This window comes from Anas acuta, chromosome 3 (genome assembly GCF_963932015.1).
Source record: "Anas acuta chromosome 3, bAnaAcu1.1, whole genome shotgun sequence".
Classification (NCBI taxonomy): Eukaryota; Metazoa; Chordata; class Aves; order Anseriformes; family Anatidae; genus Anas; species Anas acuta.
In genome coordinates, this window is record NC_088981.1 from 100,656,084 (window position 1) to 100,671,726 (window position 15,643).

General features: G+C 36.5%; 1 long non-coding RNA gene across 5 annotated transcripts in view; it reads right to left on the bottom strand.

Annotated features, from left to right (window-relative positions):
• LOC137854718 (uncharacterized) overlaps nucleotides 1-15,643 on the bottom strand; it is a 136,806-nt gene that overhangs the window by 51,256 nt on the left and 69,907 nt on the right. For 2 of the 5 annotated variants that reach the window (XR_011095349.1, XR_011095351.1), the window contains exons 3-4: nucleotides 15,085-15,166; nucleotides 10,489-10,573 (exon numbers count right to left, since the gene is read on the bottom strand). This is a non-coding gene — a long non-coding RNA (uncharacterized lncRNA). Of the gene's footprint in view, nucleotides 1-10,488; nucleotides 10,574-10,628; nucleotides 12,573-15,084; nucleotides 15,167-15,643 lie in introns of those variants that run through there. The other 3 variants (XR_011095350.1, XR_011095348.1, XR_011095352.1) reach the window with 2 other exon arrangements.

Below are 15,643 nucleotides of genomic sequence, written 5' to 3' on the forward strand. Positions count from 1 at the left end.
TGTATATTCATCTCTGTTTATTTTTAGAATGACTGTGAGTCCTGGCTATTCTGGTTTTGTTTTCTTTTTACTTTCACACTCCAATAAACCTAACCCACTTCCAATGTTCTAAGACAATTTAACCTGTCCATACAAGGACTTAGCATATTTTAGTATAATGTGTTCCATTTGTACTTTTTTTTTTTCCAAGACAACCTTATGTTGTCAAATATTGACAACAGTAAACTATCTTTGTCTTCATCTGTACCAAACTGCACAAACATAGCAGAACCCAGAAGAACACAAAAACCTTGAAAACAAACAAACAAACCAAAAAAAAAAAAAAAAAGTCTTATTTCTGAAAATAGTTGTTAATACCCAATATGATTTATTTATTTATTTGTTTATTTATTTACAGAATTAAAGTGCGGATAATTTTTCAAATAGTATTATCAAGAGTAAGACATTTAAAAATTCTTTTGAAGAGGTTTATATCCTGACAATTCCCTTGAGGTGGGTTTGGTTTTAGAATTTGGGGGCTTTTCTAGGTTGTTGTTGTTCATTTTTTGTTGTTGATGTTTATAACAAGGTAGCTATAACTTTTAAGGAAGAAATGAAAAGGAGAGGAGAGAATTGTCAATATGTAAAACACTGTGCACTTCATAGAGGGAAGAATCAAAAACTCATTTTACTAACTCCTATTTCTCTCTCAGTACCACTTCTATATGATTTTAGTTTATGATCTTTCTAGATGTCTCTCATGTATTTCCTTTCTATCTCAGTCCTATTTTCATCACTGTCCTTGCCCTGTCAGCCCACGGCTGCTAACCTGTTAACCAGCTGCTTCTTCAGCACCACCCAGTTTGGGGAACAAGAAAATGAACTATCTCTATATATTTCAATTTCTTTCTCTCTTTCTGTCTGCTCCAAAAGAGTTCTCTAGGGAATGTTTGTAATGTCAAGTAATACACAAAAAAAAAAAAAAAAAATACTTTTCTAAACAAATGAATCAAATCTTTGAGAGTCTGGAGTTGCTGGAGTTGCAAGGAGTTTAAAACAATGATATTTCCCCATAATTTTTAATGACAAGGAATTTAAGAAAACTTTAAAAAATGATTTTCTGATTTGGAACAATATTCTCCTAGAAAAATGCTTTGTAATGATTAGCAGTGAGGCAACATACAGCATTTATGGTGAATTTATTTAATTCTGGGGCAACAGACATGACTGACTGAAAAGTTTCTAACAAGTAGTTTCTAACACTTTCCCAGATATTCTCTATTACAGCATCATGGAGGGATGTTTTGACATTTAAAAATACATGTCAGAGATACCTAAAAAACAAAGTAGAATAAAATAAACACATAGCAAAACATCATAAGCACTGACAAAAACAAGGTGTCATGACCACATAGCATTTCCTGGAGCTGGCTGTTGGGAGAATTGTGACTGACTTTATAAGCCCTGAGTCTCTAACAAAACGATGCTAGTGTTTTATTTTAATTGTGGATATGAATGTGTTTCATTTATTTTTTTCAGTGGCTCCAGGCTCATATTGGTCTCCAGGGCCATAAGATATGTACTATGGCTTATACTACACCTTGTCTTTTGTTGCTTTTGGATTAATCAGAAGGTTGCTCATACAGTGTATTATGCAAAAAGGGATGGTGTTCCTACTGTTATATCACCAAAAACTGTTTTGAGTGTTGTTTAGAACACTTTGTGTTTTGTACTACTCTACTACTATGACTCCTCAAGCAGATAAAACTTAAACTCCAAACCAACTATCAACAGGAGCTGTATGAAATGTGTGTTCCCCATCATCTCAGATAATATGCTGCTTTACCTCTTGGCATCAAGAAAGTGCAACCTGCAAATCCAGCCCATTTACTTTAGATACCTAAGTCAGATACAGTAATACTTGAAAGATAGTTTCTTCACTTTGGTATGGTTGTTGAAATTGTCTAAATTTTATGACAAGGTGTTCTCCCCCCCCCCTCAAAAAAATAAAACAAACAAAAAAACAAACAAACAAAAAAAACATTTTATAGCAGTAGTTGTAAAGGTAATTTGGTCTATTCCTGAAGTGGTTATTAAAAATCAGCTCCATGGAACTGTATTGTTGCTCTTCTCTTGGGACCATGCAAATTCTGCATTAAAAAGGCTTTCCTCCAGAACTGCTTGTTACTGATTTTATAGTATGTCCCTAACATGGATTTCACAATATGGTACTCTGGGATACATTTCTGGTTATTAGTCTTTGGAGTGTTTATACATTTTCCTTGAAGTGAAAACAGAAGTGAAACAAAAGCCTACCTTGTGCTAGCTGAAGCCCGAACTCCTGGGCTCCAGTTCTGTGATCTTTGTCACTTGCAGGTTTCTGCCTCAGTTTCTAGGGCATGCTGTAGGGAGATGATAGTGAGGTGGTGCACAGGTGACTAAGAAATGCCAAAGAGCAGCATACAATGTCAATCTTGTTTCCTCCAGGTTGGGAAAACATGATCAAGCTGCAGTCACTGGCATGCTAGCTCATGCTAGCTAAACTCCATCTGCCTATTCTAGTCTCTAGCTATCCTTACTTCACAGCAAGGGTACATTTCATTTAAAACAAGAAGCTAAGAGTAACCATTTCCCTCCATCAATTATAAATGGCATTCTCTACCCTGAATTAATTGAACTTAAAGGATAACACAGATGACTTGGGGAAAGTTATTTTTAAAAAAGTTTCAGAAGCACTTAATTGGACCTTCATAAAAAAGGAGGACTATTGTTCCTGCTGATCTAAAACAATAAGGACAATAGTACTTAATGTGCAGAATGAAGAAAAAATTATTATTGGATATATTAAGAAAATCTGGGGGTTTGGTTTTGCTGCTGTTGAAGGGTCCTCTCTAAAGTCATAAAGGTCAAGAAAGTCATGCATCAGAGCAACAGATTCATGAACAAGCTTGTAAATCTTTGTAGTCTGCTCTATAGTGATTCAGTTTCTGTGTGTCTGCTTGTGTATATTATCATCTTAATTGTTGTACATGAGACTATATAATATATTCAGTAAGTCATGGTGCAGGATAATGAAACTAAGTGTAGTAAACCCTTTCATTGCAAAAGCATAAGCCTCTTCATTATATTGTCATATGAATAGATTTGTTCTATTATAATTGTTTTTATATTTACCAAAAAAAAAAAAAAAAACCACCTTGAATATAATAAGCTTCAGTAGACTCATTAGATTGTACTTTACGGTACCTGTATGTGTGATTTTATTTCTGTTCACAGCTGGCAGATTGTGTAGAGCATATAGTTCTGCTGTTAAGAGCTAAGGAATTTTAAAGAGGTAAGTACCACAGTGTGGTTTGCCCTTTGTTGCCTTTACATTATGTCTGCAACATTGGCCTGCCTTTCTCTCTCTCTCTCTCTCTCTCTCTCTCTCTCTCTCTCTCTTTCTTTCTTCCCTTCCTTTCTTTCTTCTGTTCTTTCTTCCTTCCTTTCTTCCTTTCTTCCTTTTAACTTTAGTTAACTTAACTTTTAATATAACGTAATGTAACGTAACGTACAACGTTTTTTCTGTTATCTTGAACTTTTTTTTTGTAACCTTTATTTTTTCTTTAGCTTCTTTAGCACTTTAGGTCCACCGTACTATTTCCAATGGGTCAGCATTAAACTCCATAATATTGCATTGTGTGTGCTTGAACACACTGAGCTTCTGTCTAGTAGGAATGAGTGAAAGATCCTTATCCATGTAAGGATTCATTGTGATAGATAAATGTGCCCCTGATGTAATGCTAAATGATCTGATACACAAAGCTTAAACGCAAAAATAACAGATACAACTGGCCACCTTCCCTGGAGAACAGGCAGAAAACCCCACAATACAGTCTACACACTCTTGAAGATTTCCAAATGACTGTGGTAATCTGTAGGAAAATCCTTTGTCTCCAGCAGGTACTGGAAATCCCATCAAGTCCCAGAAAAAAAAAAAAATGTTACTATCAACCCTTATAAGGGGGATACTGAAGGAAAGAATGACGTGTAGGAAAATAGTTGTCTGTATTCTGATGAGGTTAGGTTAGAACATGAATGTACAGTACATCTTCCCCATTTCATTTTTCTTTTAACTAGCCATAGCTACATAACCATTCCTACACCCAGAAGGAACTCTCAGACAGAACCTACTACTGCAGTCCATGCTATGAACTTGAAAGATTTCCAGTGCTTGAAAAGACACAAAAGAAATTAATTGAGTGCTGTTTATTTGTTTTCTTAATATTTTCTTAATGATTATCTAAATAATTAGCTAAAATTGGTAAAACATTCCTAATGTTGTCTGCTCTTCAGCTCTTTGCCTCCCTTGGCTAAAAATTCTGAAGACCCTGACAAAAACTTAGTACTTTCCCAGGATATTTTTTTTTCCCCAAAAATCCCAAATGTCAGTATTTTCAGATAACACAATACATAACAACAAAAAAGAGAAAACAAGACAGAACAATTTTCATATGACATCAAAATCTCTTACTCTCCCAAACTACAAAGTCACCCTCCAGACAAAAATATCCCAAATAACAGCATCATCAACAACCAATACATTCTGTAAAGAACTCTGAATACAGTACATATTATTCTCTCTGTTGATTAATTGAAATGGCGTTTTGATTACATTTAATTATACACATTAAATAAGTTAATGCTGTGCAATGGTAACACCAATGCATATAGAGGGCTTTTTAAGGTAATGTAAACAATTATATCCTAAATTACATAAAGTTTTTTGTTGGTTTTTTTTTTGTTTGTTTTTTGTTTTTGTTTTTTTTTTTTTTTAATTCACTAAATATGATTTCCCCTCATATATTTTGAAAATCTTGAGGTTATAGAAGCATCCTTGCAAAATTACTTGGGAGACTTTTGATTGAATTACAGGAAAGACATCTCAGAGCTCAAACTGTAGACTCTGACTTTGCCATAAAACAACCTTTCTCCTCAAAGAGAGATTAATCCTATAGCTGATGTTTTTCTACTCTGAGGGGTTTTATATACAGGAATGAGGTAAGGAGGAGGTTGCAGTAAAAAAAAAAATTGTACTGAAGAGTGTCTGTCAGGTTTATTTTGAAACTTTCAGGATTATACATGTTTGAAATCAGATCAGTTATTTACCTGGGAAAGTAGAAAAGAGATTAAATGTAAAGGGCGTATTTTACAATGAGTAATGGATTTTTAAATTTTATTGCCTATTTTTATTATTACCTAATTTGATGAACCAGCATATGCACACAGGGTTAAATTTAAAAATTGCAAACAGAACCAGCTTTGAAGATCATATTTTGCTTCAGCTTTGTCAGATTAGTGTTTTATTCTGCAGACTGTTGCAAATATTCTAGTTTCTACTGTAGCACTAATCAACGTAAAAATAAATTTCTCACCTACAAGACAAAAGAACTTTGTAAATATACATTTATCTCAATGAAATGAGAAGTTCAATGTTGTGAGAGAGGGATTATATAAGCATATATTTATATCATAAGAAAAATATGGAAGTTTAGTGCCTCAGGTAAACTGAAATGTGTCTTTTAAGTCTTGAGGTAAATTAGTAACTAAAATAGTGTTATATTGTCTCCAGTATACAGGTAAACAGAATGGATTCAATATTACATTTAAAACTCAAGGAAGGAAAACCTCACAAACATTATGAGTGACTCAGAAATAAGTGTTAATTTGCAGTGGACAAATAAATAAATAGATAAATAGATATAACTCTTAAATCATATTCTTATTAAAGAGTATCTCAATCTATTTAACAGGATGAAAAAATACATAAAACAATACAGAACTGCAACCCCAGCAGATACATAAGAACAAGTGTAAGAATTAATATATTGTGATAGGAGAGTATCATAATAAGTAACACATGGTTATGGCCAACATTTTTTTGCTAAGTGGTTAAAAAGTACTAACTGTTGAGGTTTTAATACTAATTGTTTTGGACGGCAAGGTGGGTTGAGAACTGGCTGACTGGCCAAGCTCAGAGGGTGGTGATCGGTGGAGCAGAGTCTGGCTGGAGGCCTGTGACTAGCAGTGTTCCCCAGGGGTCAGTGCTGGGTCCAGTCTTGTTCAACATCTTCATCAACAACCTTGATGAGGGAATAGTGTCTGCCCTCAGCAAGTACGCCGACGACACAGAATCACAGAATTTCTAGGTTGGAAGAGACCTCAAGATCATCAAGTCCAACCTCTAACCTAACACTAACAGTCCCCATTAAACCATATCCCTAAGCTCCACATCTAAACGTCTTTTAAAGACTTCCAGGGATGGTGACTCCACCACCTCCCTGGGCAGCCTGTTCCAGTATCTAACAACCCTTTCAGTAAAGAAGTTCTTCCTAACATCTAACCTAAAACTCCCCTGGCGCAACTTAAGCCCATTCCCCCTCGTCCTGTCACCAGGCACGTGGGAGAACAGGCCAACCCCCACCTCACTACAGCCTCCTTTAAGGTATCTGTAAAGAGCAATAAGGTCGCCCCTGAGCCTCCTGTTCTCCAGGCTGAACAAGCCCAGCTCCCTCAGCTGCTCCTCATAGGACTTGTTCTCCAGGCCCCTCACCAGCTTCGTCACCCTTCTCTGGACCTGCTCAAACACCTCAATGTCCTTCTTGTAGCGAGGGGCCCAAAACTGAACACAGTACTCGAGGTGCAGCCTCACCAGAGCTGAGTACAAAAAGTATACAAAGCTGGGAGGAGTGGCTGACACACCAGAAGGCTGTGCTTCCATTCAGTGAGACCTGGACCAGCTGGAGAGATGGGCAGGAAGAAACCAAATGAGATTTAATAAGAGCAAGTGTAGAGTCCTGCACCTGGGAAGGAACAACCAGAAGTATCAGTACAGGCTGGGGGACGACCTGCTGGAGAGGAGCTCTGAGGAGAAGGACCTGGGCGTCCTGGTGGACAACAGGTTGACCGTGAGCCAGCACTGTGCCCTTGTGGCCAAGAGGGCTAATGGGATCCTGGCGTGCATTAAAAGGAGTGTGTCCAGCAAGTCAAGGGAGGTGATCCTTCCCCTCTGCTCTGCCCTGGTCAGGCCTCACCTGGAGTACTGTGTTCTCCAGTACGGGTTCTGGGCTGCCAGTACAAGAAAGACAGGGATCTCCTGCAAAGAATCCAGCGGAGGGCCACAAAGATGATATGGGGCCTGGAGCATCTTCCCTGTGAATAAAGGCTGAGAGACCTGGGTCTGTTTAGCCTGGAGAAGAGAATACTGAGAGGGGATCTCCTCAGTGTATATAAATAACTGAGGGGTGGGGGACAGAAGGATGTAGCCAACCTCTTCTCAGTGGTTTGTGGGGATAGGACAAGGGGCAATGGCTGCAAGTTCCACACTGGAAGTTCCGCACTGACATGTGAAAGAACTTCTTCATGGTGAGGGTGACGGAGTATTGGAGCAGGCTGCCCAGAGAGGTTGTGGAGTCTCCTTCTCTGGAGATATTCAAGGCCTGTCTGGATGCCTAACTGGGCAGCCTGCTCTGAGGAACCTGCTTTGGCAGGGAGGTTGGACCCGATGATCTTTTGATGTCCATTCCAACCCCTACAGTGCTGTGATTCTGTGATTCTGTGATTCTGTGATTCTGTGATTCTGTAACTGAATATTAAAATTAAATAAATAAAGCCATGTAAATACCTTTGTCCAGTTCACTTTGCATATGTAGTCACATGATAATTTTTAAAAGACTCTTTAATGAGCAGATATGTAGCACATTTCTAAAATTAGTTCTTCAGTATTGCCTGGTGTCCCTTCCTAGACCTTAGAAAAAGGTTCTATTGTTAGATACAAATGTGTCTATACCTATATAGCTGCAGTGAGCTGTGATGTAAAACGCAGTGGAGGAGGGAAGGGCATGCTGCATAGGAGGAATTCAGAAACATTGCTTGGACATACAAGCATAGTGTCAAGAAAACCAAAGCTCATCTGGACTTGAGACTTTATCAGTACATGAAGGATAACAAGAAGAGTTTGCACATTAGTAGCAAAGGTTGAACAAGGAAAATGTGGAGCTGTTGCTGAATGGGAAGGCTGATTCTATGTCAGTGGACACAGATAAAGCCAAGAAACTCAGCATCCTGTTTGTATTTTCCAACTGTTAAACAGAACTCTTGTTTGTTTGCTTGCTTGCTTTGCATATGAGAACAAGAGCATATGTATATTTTCATAAGTAAAATTAGACTTTGGAATTTCTTGTAAAGACAGGAAAATTTTCCAAAGTGTTGATTCCCCAAATCAACATACCCCTTATATTATTATTATTATATTATATATTATTATTATATTATATATTATAATATATATTATTATTAATTATATATTATACACTACAATTATCTTACCCAAAATTTCCTTCTGAATTTACAGTTATGACACAGGCTAAGAACAGCATGGCACAATCAAAAGGAGACTTGGGTTCTCTGTTAGTTCCTCTTCTCGGAAAGAGTAAGTTTCTAAATTCATACTCATGTTCTTCTTGATTGGCAAAAATCATTCACAACTGACACTGTCAGCCTTCAAGGAAAGATGTCGGTACAAGAGGTTATGAGAACACCCAAGGCTGATTTTGACAACATCTTGTCCCAGGAGCAGATGAGAACCCTAGTCAGAAAACCACAGGACTCATGAAAGTTGATGAGGAAGCATTTTCCCAGTGGATGGACATTAACACCTCTTTTTGAAGGGCAAAATGACATCCTAACTAGAATATACTGAGGTCTTGACCCTCCTCAAGAAACCATCAAATTATTATCCTCTGTCAAACCTCCCTTTTTGGAGAAAGTGATTAAGGATGCAGTTGCTAAGCAACTTCAAGTACACCTGGACATTTTTAGACTTCTTCCAATCTTCAAGTAATGGTTTCCAGACAAGTTTTTATAACACTGTTAGGTTCATATTTCATAATACTGCTCTTGGGACGCTAATGAAATATTGCTTTATATCAACTCTGTTAATGTCTTTCACATAGATTTAGTTATTGATGATTCAAGTCATCTTATGCTGAGCAACAGAAGGATTGTGTTATTACCAGAATTTTGTAATGAACATATAAATATAAAATCAAATGTATCTTACTTATATGCATGAGAAGCAAAATTCACCTTGAAGAACAGATAATGATTTTATTCATATTCATCTCCATGTTTCTCCCTAAATCCCAGATATCAAATATGCAAATCCCCTAGCTTCAGTAAAGAGAAAAGAAAAGCTGAAATTGTATCATCATCAGGACTTCAAATAATGAAGCCATGAATATAAAGATCTGTGATAAATGAGTTTCTAATAACAACGGGGTTTCTAATAACAGCAGGAATCAGATTATGAGAACATAAAGTCGAAGTTTCATGTATGAATGGTTTGAAGAACCTTAAGTTGTCTTTATTGCTTAAAATGAGAAATGATGCAGATTGCAGCTGTTAGAAGTTTTTCTGTAGACCTGCTGAACCTCCTGCTTCCACAGATCCCAGGGCTCAGCCAGGAAACTGGGATTCAGAAATTAATTAATTACCACAAAAGTCAAACAAACTGATAAAGAAACTTTCCCTCAGAAAGCTTCTCCAAGTTGGAAAAGCTCTGATGATACAAAATAAAATATCTTTTACATAAATTAATATAGCATTGATATACTGATAGATGTGAATAAGCTGGTAATGTTTATTATGTAGTTAACTGAAGCAAAGATGTAATTTTCTGTTACAAAGGGATGGTATTTCTGGAAAAGGATTCTTTTTGGCTCCAGCAAGACAGAGGAAAGACCTGTTAACCTGATACTACCACAAGTAGCAAGTCCTCTCCCCAAACTCAGACAGCTTACTGGACTGAGTGAAACCCAGAGATGCACTATGAAAGGGTTAATAAAAGGTGGTGCCAGGCTGTAATTTCAGCTCTATTACGCTCCCGTATTGACTTTCACTGTTATCAAGTTCCTATTACGTAACCAGATTTAGGCTGCAGCTCCATGCATCTTCAGCATAAATCAATGAGTGGGAGCAGCCAACAGAGGCAGCCAGAGGAATATTTTCTGTCTCATGTACATTGTGTTCTGAGTCTGAAACTCTAGCAATGCTGGTGAACTTGTGACCGTGCAAAGTGGTGTCAGTGGGGGAGCTCAACCTCCTTCATGGATCATGCCAAGCTCTTCACTGTTGAAGGTGATGAAGTGGAGGCACAGGAGGATGGAGCAGAGTAGAGAAGTAGAGGCAGCCAAGGCACAAAAGCACCAGGGAACAACTCTTGCTTCCACAGGTATTGCAGCTCCCACTGTGGAAGGTGAAAGTACTTGAACATCTGTTATCCCTTGAGAAGCCTGGCAAAGGGTTTTTACTGTTTTCAGCCCTCTTTATGTCAGAGTTAAATGTTGACAAAGAAACTTAAGGTGCATAAAACAAAATTTATTTATTTATTTAGTTGGCTGAAGACAGAATATAAGGCTATTTAGACAATTTCATCAGTACCAATACTGGGACCCGTGCAATAGCTCATACTTTGATTTCTTTCTGCTTGTCTATCTGCTTCTCTTCAGAGGAACTCTCTTCAGACCACTGGACATCTGAAAATACATGGTGTTCTCTGTGAAAAATAAATAAATAAATAATAGTAACAATAATATTTTGTTTGTTTGTTTGTTTTTGCATTGTGTGCAATACCTTTATGCCTGTTTGTACACACTACCCACTCTGGAGTATACCTTCAGTAACTGTCAGAATATCTCACATTCCACAGAAAGGCAGCATGGCTGCACATTGGCACACAAATATGGGTGTGTTTTGCATCAGACTCAGGACAGACTAGGATACATGCACATACCTAAGTCTTTTTGCAGTGGTTTACCTTAGTCTCAGCCATGGTAAGCACTCATGGGTTCCACAGTATAAATTTAAGCATAAATGTAACTTTAGAAGGAGTCTTCACTGTCTAGATGGAATGAGAGCAAGAGAGTAATACAAGCAGAAAGATATTTTCACAGACTTTATTACAGATAAAGAGACTTTCCTTGGATCTTTTAAACTCCCTCTGTTCTGAGGTGTTTTGAACTCTGCCTGGTGTTGTGCATGACTGATTTCCTAATACTTTATATCTCTTATCCACCATTATCATGAGAATATTTTTCAGTTGTCTATGAATTAATTCCCTTTTGGCAGCATGGATTCTTTCTTGGGAAAGAAGCACTACTTTGGGGATGTTGCCATTTGATGTGTCTTTATCCAAACAGTTCAATCAGGTAAGCAGAACTGAACACACAATTTCTTCTAGTCTAGCATGCCTTTGAACAGCCATTAACCGCAACTTCAAAATTTTTATGTTGTCTTTATTATCATTATTAATAATATGATATTGATATTGATGTTGATATTAATAATGGTAACAGTAATAACAGTAATAATAGTAAAAATGGTAATAATAATAAAATTCATTTTACAGAGAGGAGCTGTGGAATTTTCCACAAGCTACCACAAGCAATTGCCTATTCTAACTATAGCTACAACTAACCCTAATGACAGCTAATTAAAGAAAGAAAAGAGACAAGGTCACCTTCATTTCCTGAACACTAACACTATTGGTGTTCTTAGAAACAATTCCCTTTAAAGAGAATAGTTCAGCAACTATGATGAATGACCCAACCATCTTTTACCCATGGAAATCTAGGCAGGAATACACATTCAAAATCAACTGGTTACACTCCTTTCCCATTTTTCAGGTAGATACTCCAGCTGGTTGTTATTTTCTAATGCCATCATGTTTAAATAGTCTTTCCAAATGGTAAGACTATCAAGAGTTGTCAAATTCCTTGACGAAGTTTGTCTTCAATTAATTAACATTTTTCCACACAAGGTATTTTTGCAAGTAGCATTTATCTCTTGTGCCTCTCTGATGTACTGAGGTAAGCACTTCAGAGTCACTGTTCTTCAGTTTTCTTGAATGAAAAAGCAGCAACACAACTTTTTGATTTCTAGGACTGTCTCAGGTTATATATGGCATTTTACCATAGAAGATATAAAACTCTGTGTGTATCAAATGTGTGGCCTTATATTTGCAATGCTTGTTCTGGAAATGACATTTTCTTCTTATTTCCATCCAACATCAAGCTGAAAACAGTTCTTAAAAATTAATGGCCTATGATAAATACATACTGAAGGATCAGTGTTTAATTTTAGCTAGACTATATTATAATAAGTACGTACTTTCTCTCATATCATATTTATATATAATGACCAAGTTTAAATACCTGAAGGCCCTGAAATGAATAGTATTGCTCCTCGCAGAAAGAGTACAAACCCTTATTTTGCTAACTGAAAACTTGTGCAGAAATTTTAGGTTATTCAAGCTCTTTGTTAATTAATTAATATCTGCACTAATACACTGGGAAAGTATGTAAAGAAAACTTTGCCTGGATTTTCTGTATGTCAAAGACTGTCATTAAGACAAACTGGTTACAGTGTTTTGTAGTTCTTGATGATAAATGGATGTACATGATGATATTGAGAGCCTATCCAGCTCAGGAACCAGTTCTGCTCCTCTTGCAGGATGAGTTCACCAGACATGTGCTGCCAGCAGTGAGATCTTGTTTCTAGCAGAAGAAATGAGATCAGATGTAAAGTCCAGTACAGTGTAATGGGAGTGAAGGTTTCAGTATCTGTCCCTCAGATATTTTTAAAGGTCTCATGGCATCATATTCTCCTTTCTACTAAAGAGACAATTCTTGAATTGATGTGTTTAGTCCTAGATAAAATGCTGAAAATGTGAGATCATCTGAATCTGTATCAATAACCATTCCTTGCCAAGAAATCTAGAGCATCAATAATGCCTTTTTTTTTTTTTTTAAGCATCAAAATGTCTTGTAATCGTACTATTTTATGTATCAGTGTACAGACATCTTACCACAGATCATAGCTGCAAAACAAAATGATCTATTAATATACAGAGCAAAAAGGGTTTCTGCCATAAGAAGATCACATCTGAATATGACAAATAAGTGATTTAGAGACATAAATAGAGGTAAAATAAAATACTGGTCAGTTTAGAAGGTTATATTCTTACAGCATTAGCAGCTTGATCACTGTTGTAGTTGTTTGGTTTTTTTTTGCTTGTTTGATTGGTTGGTTTGGTTTGGTTTTAGTTTTGATAGGTAGTGCAAGTAGTGTTTTCATATATTTTCTACATTTTGTATTTATAAGAAAAACATTTTGTACAGTAAATTTTAGCAATGAAATGGTTACATTTTTATATTTCACTTTGCTTTTAGCAGGGAAAAAAAACATGGATGGTAGCAGAACTGACACAAAACTTAATAAATGTAAGTATAACATATTCAGAATATACAGTATTTTTTACAGACTGCCAGTGCAGTTTTGCCTTCCTGAACAGCTTCCAGAAGCAGTTTCATTGGATTACCACTACAGTCAGACCAGGCAAGTGACATTATCAGTCTCACAGTAATGTGAATGAGATTACACGTGATAATGTCAAGCAGCAAATGTTGAGGTACCCAATTCAATCTGGTGTAAATTGATTTTGAGAAAAATTACACTTGAATCAAGACCTATACCCATACCTTATAGCCAAAAATCTTTTTACTTCGGGTGGTTATTTCTCTTCTTTTTAGTTGTTTCAGAATACATTAAATATACAATAATAGTGTCTATGTGGAATCCAGATTTCAAACTACATGATATTGATTGCTACATCTACACATTTCAGCATTCTGGCATACACAAATGCATTGACTGCATAACACTGTTATATGAATACTGATAAAATGTTGTTATACTAGAGTTTTTTGATTAATTGAAAAATTTGGGATAATGGCAGAGCTTTTGAAAAAAAAAAAAAATCTCATTTTCAGAGAAATTCTGGAGCCCTAATGTTTTTGATAGCCAAAACTTTAAACTGTTGGCAAAACTGATAATTGAAATGAAAGAATATGAAGAAAAATGTTGATTAGAAGAAACAAAATCTGATTAAAATGTTTCAAGGAGAAAATTGGTTCCTGTTATCCTGATCAATGTGAGAAGATAATTTAGAGCTATTCATACAGTTCTCCTTGGCAAGAGCTTTTAGGGCACATAAAGGATAACATACACTTTCTTGGGCTTGTTCTTGGTGACTAGTAATGATGAATCAAAAGCAGGCATAAAATTTGTTTCAACCTGTGACTCAAAAAGAAAGGCTATCCATATACAACATTATATTCCTCACGGAATATGTCCAACATAGTGTTTCATGCTGTTAGTTGCTGGGAACATGGAAAATCTCTGTCCATCCATTGCCTCATCACCAGTTTTCCTCTCACCCTAAGTGAAAGGAGAAAAAAAAAAAAAAAAAAAAAAAAAAAGGAATAAAATAATGATTGCTATTAGCCATGTTTTTGCCCAGTTCCCAGAACAGTGAATATTTTTTAATCATTTTTAAGGATGAACTCATGCAGATCTAATGATGCTGATTCACAGACACACTGAGGTAATGCACTTCAGATAAGAAGGACATTGCATCATTTCAGCAGGTCTCACAATGTAAATATTAAAGGGAATTTCACCATGGCATCAGCTTTTACTGTAATCAAAGACTCCAAGGTATGATTACAGTTTAACAGGTCACGCAGTGAGATATACTCACTAAGACAGTAAGATGTTCCTGATCTAAAGAACATAAGGCAGGAGACACAAGCCAATTCTTTTACTGTATAATAGCATATAATGCTATATTATGTCTTTAAAAAAATCAATTTAAGCTATGCTCCAGCCAACTGTTTCTGCTTAAGGGGAAAAAAAAAGAAAAAAAAATAACATGAGGACTGCACATATTTATATCAAAGTTAAATACTGTGGAAAGAGAATGTAAAATGAGATTTTTCCTCGCAGGACAGGATAAGTAGCAATTAAGTGAAGTGTGCAAAGAAAGTGCATTGTTTAAAGACCTGTGTTTTTTTTCATGTATTGCATTTCATATTTGGAAGGACATGAGAAATCCCATGGTTCTGATGCTTATTAAAAAAATGAACTCAGGAATATAATATGGCATATAAACCTGTGTTTCCTTCCTTGGAAGAGCCAAGATAGCTTCTGGAATTATTGTCTGCTTACCTTTTAAAGAGAGTCCTGACTTAAACCTGTCATAAACTGCTTCTGCCAGGGCCTGCGGTTCCTTTTCTCTCCCAAGGGAGAACTGGGTGTGAGATGGAGAGTTTTATTTAGGTACGGTATACAGCTGTTTTGAAATATAAATATTGCTTCACTTACAAGCTTGGAAAAGCATCTTAAAAATGAAATATTTTACCTGGAGGACATAACAGAGTGAGGTTTGGGTCAGATCTCCCTTCTTGTGGGCATCCTTCTAGGAGATGCCTCGATGTTTTTCAACATCCTTACTGAAAAACTATGAGCATTGAATCTTTGCCATAACCTCCGCATTGCTAGGACAGTGTGGAGACCTCGAACTCCATACTTTGCCACAGAGAGGCTGATGTACAACACACAGTACAAGCTTTAAATAGTTTTTGCAAGTGAGAGAGGAAGCATTTTGAAGCAGACTGCTCTCTCCTTGGGCTAGTTGCACTCAGGCTAGTGCTGTGCTGTGACTCCATTGTTGGTGACAAAGGAGATGCATACCCACCATCCAGGCAAAGGAACCTCTGACAGACAA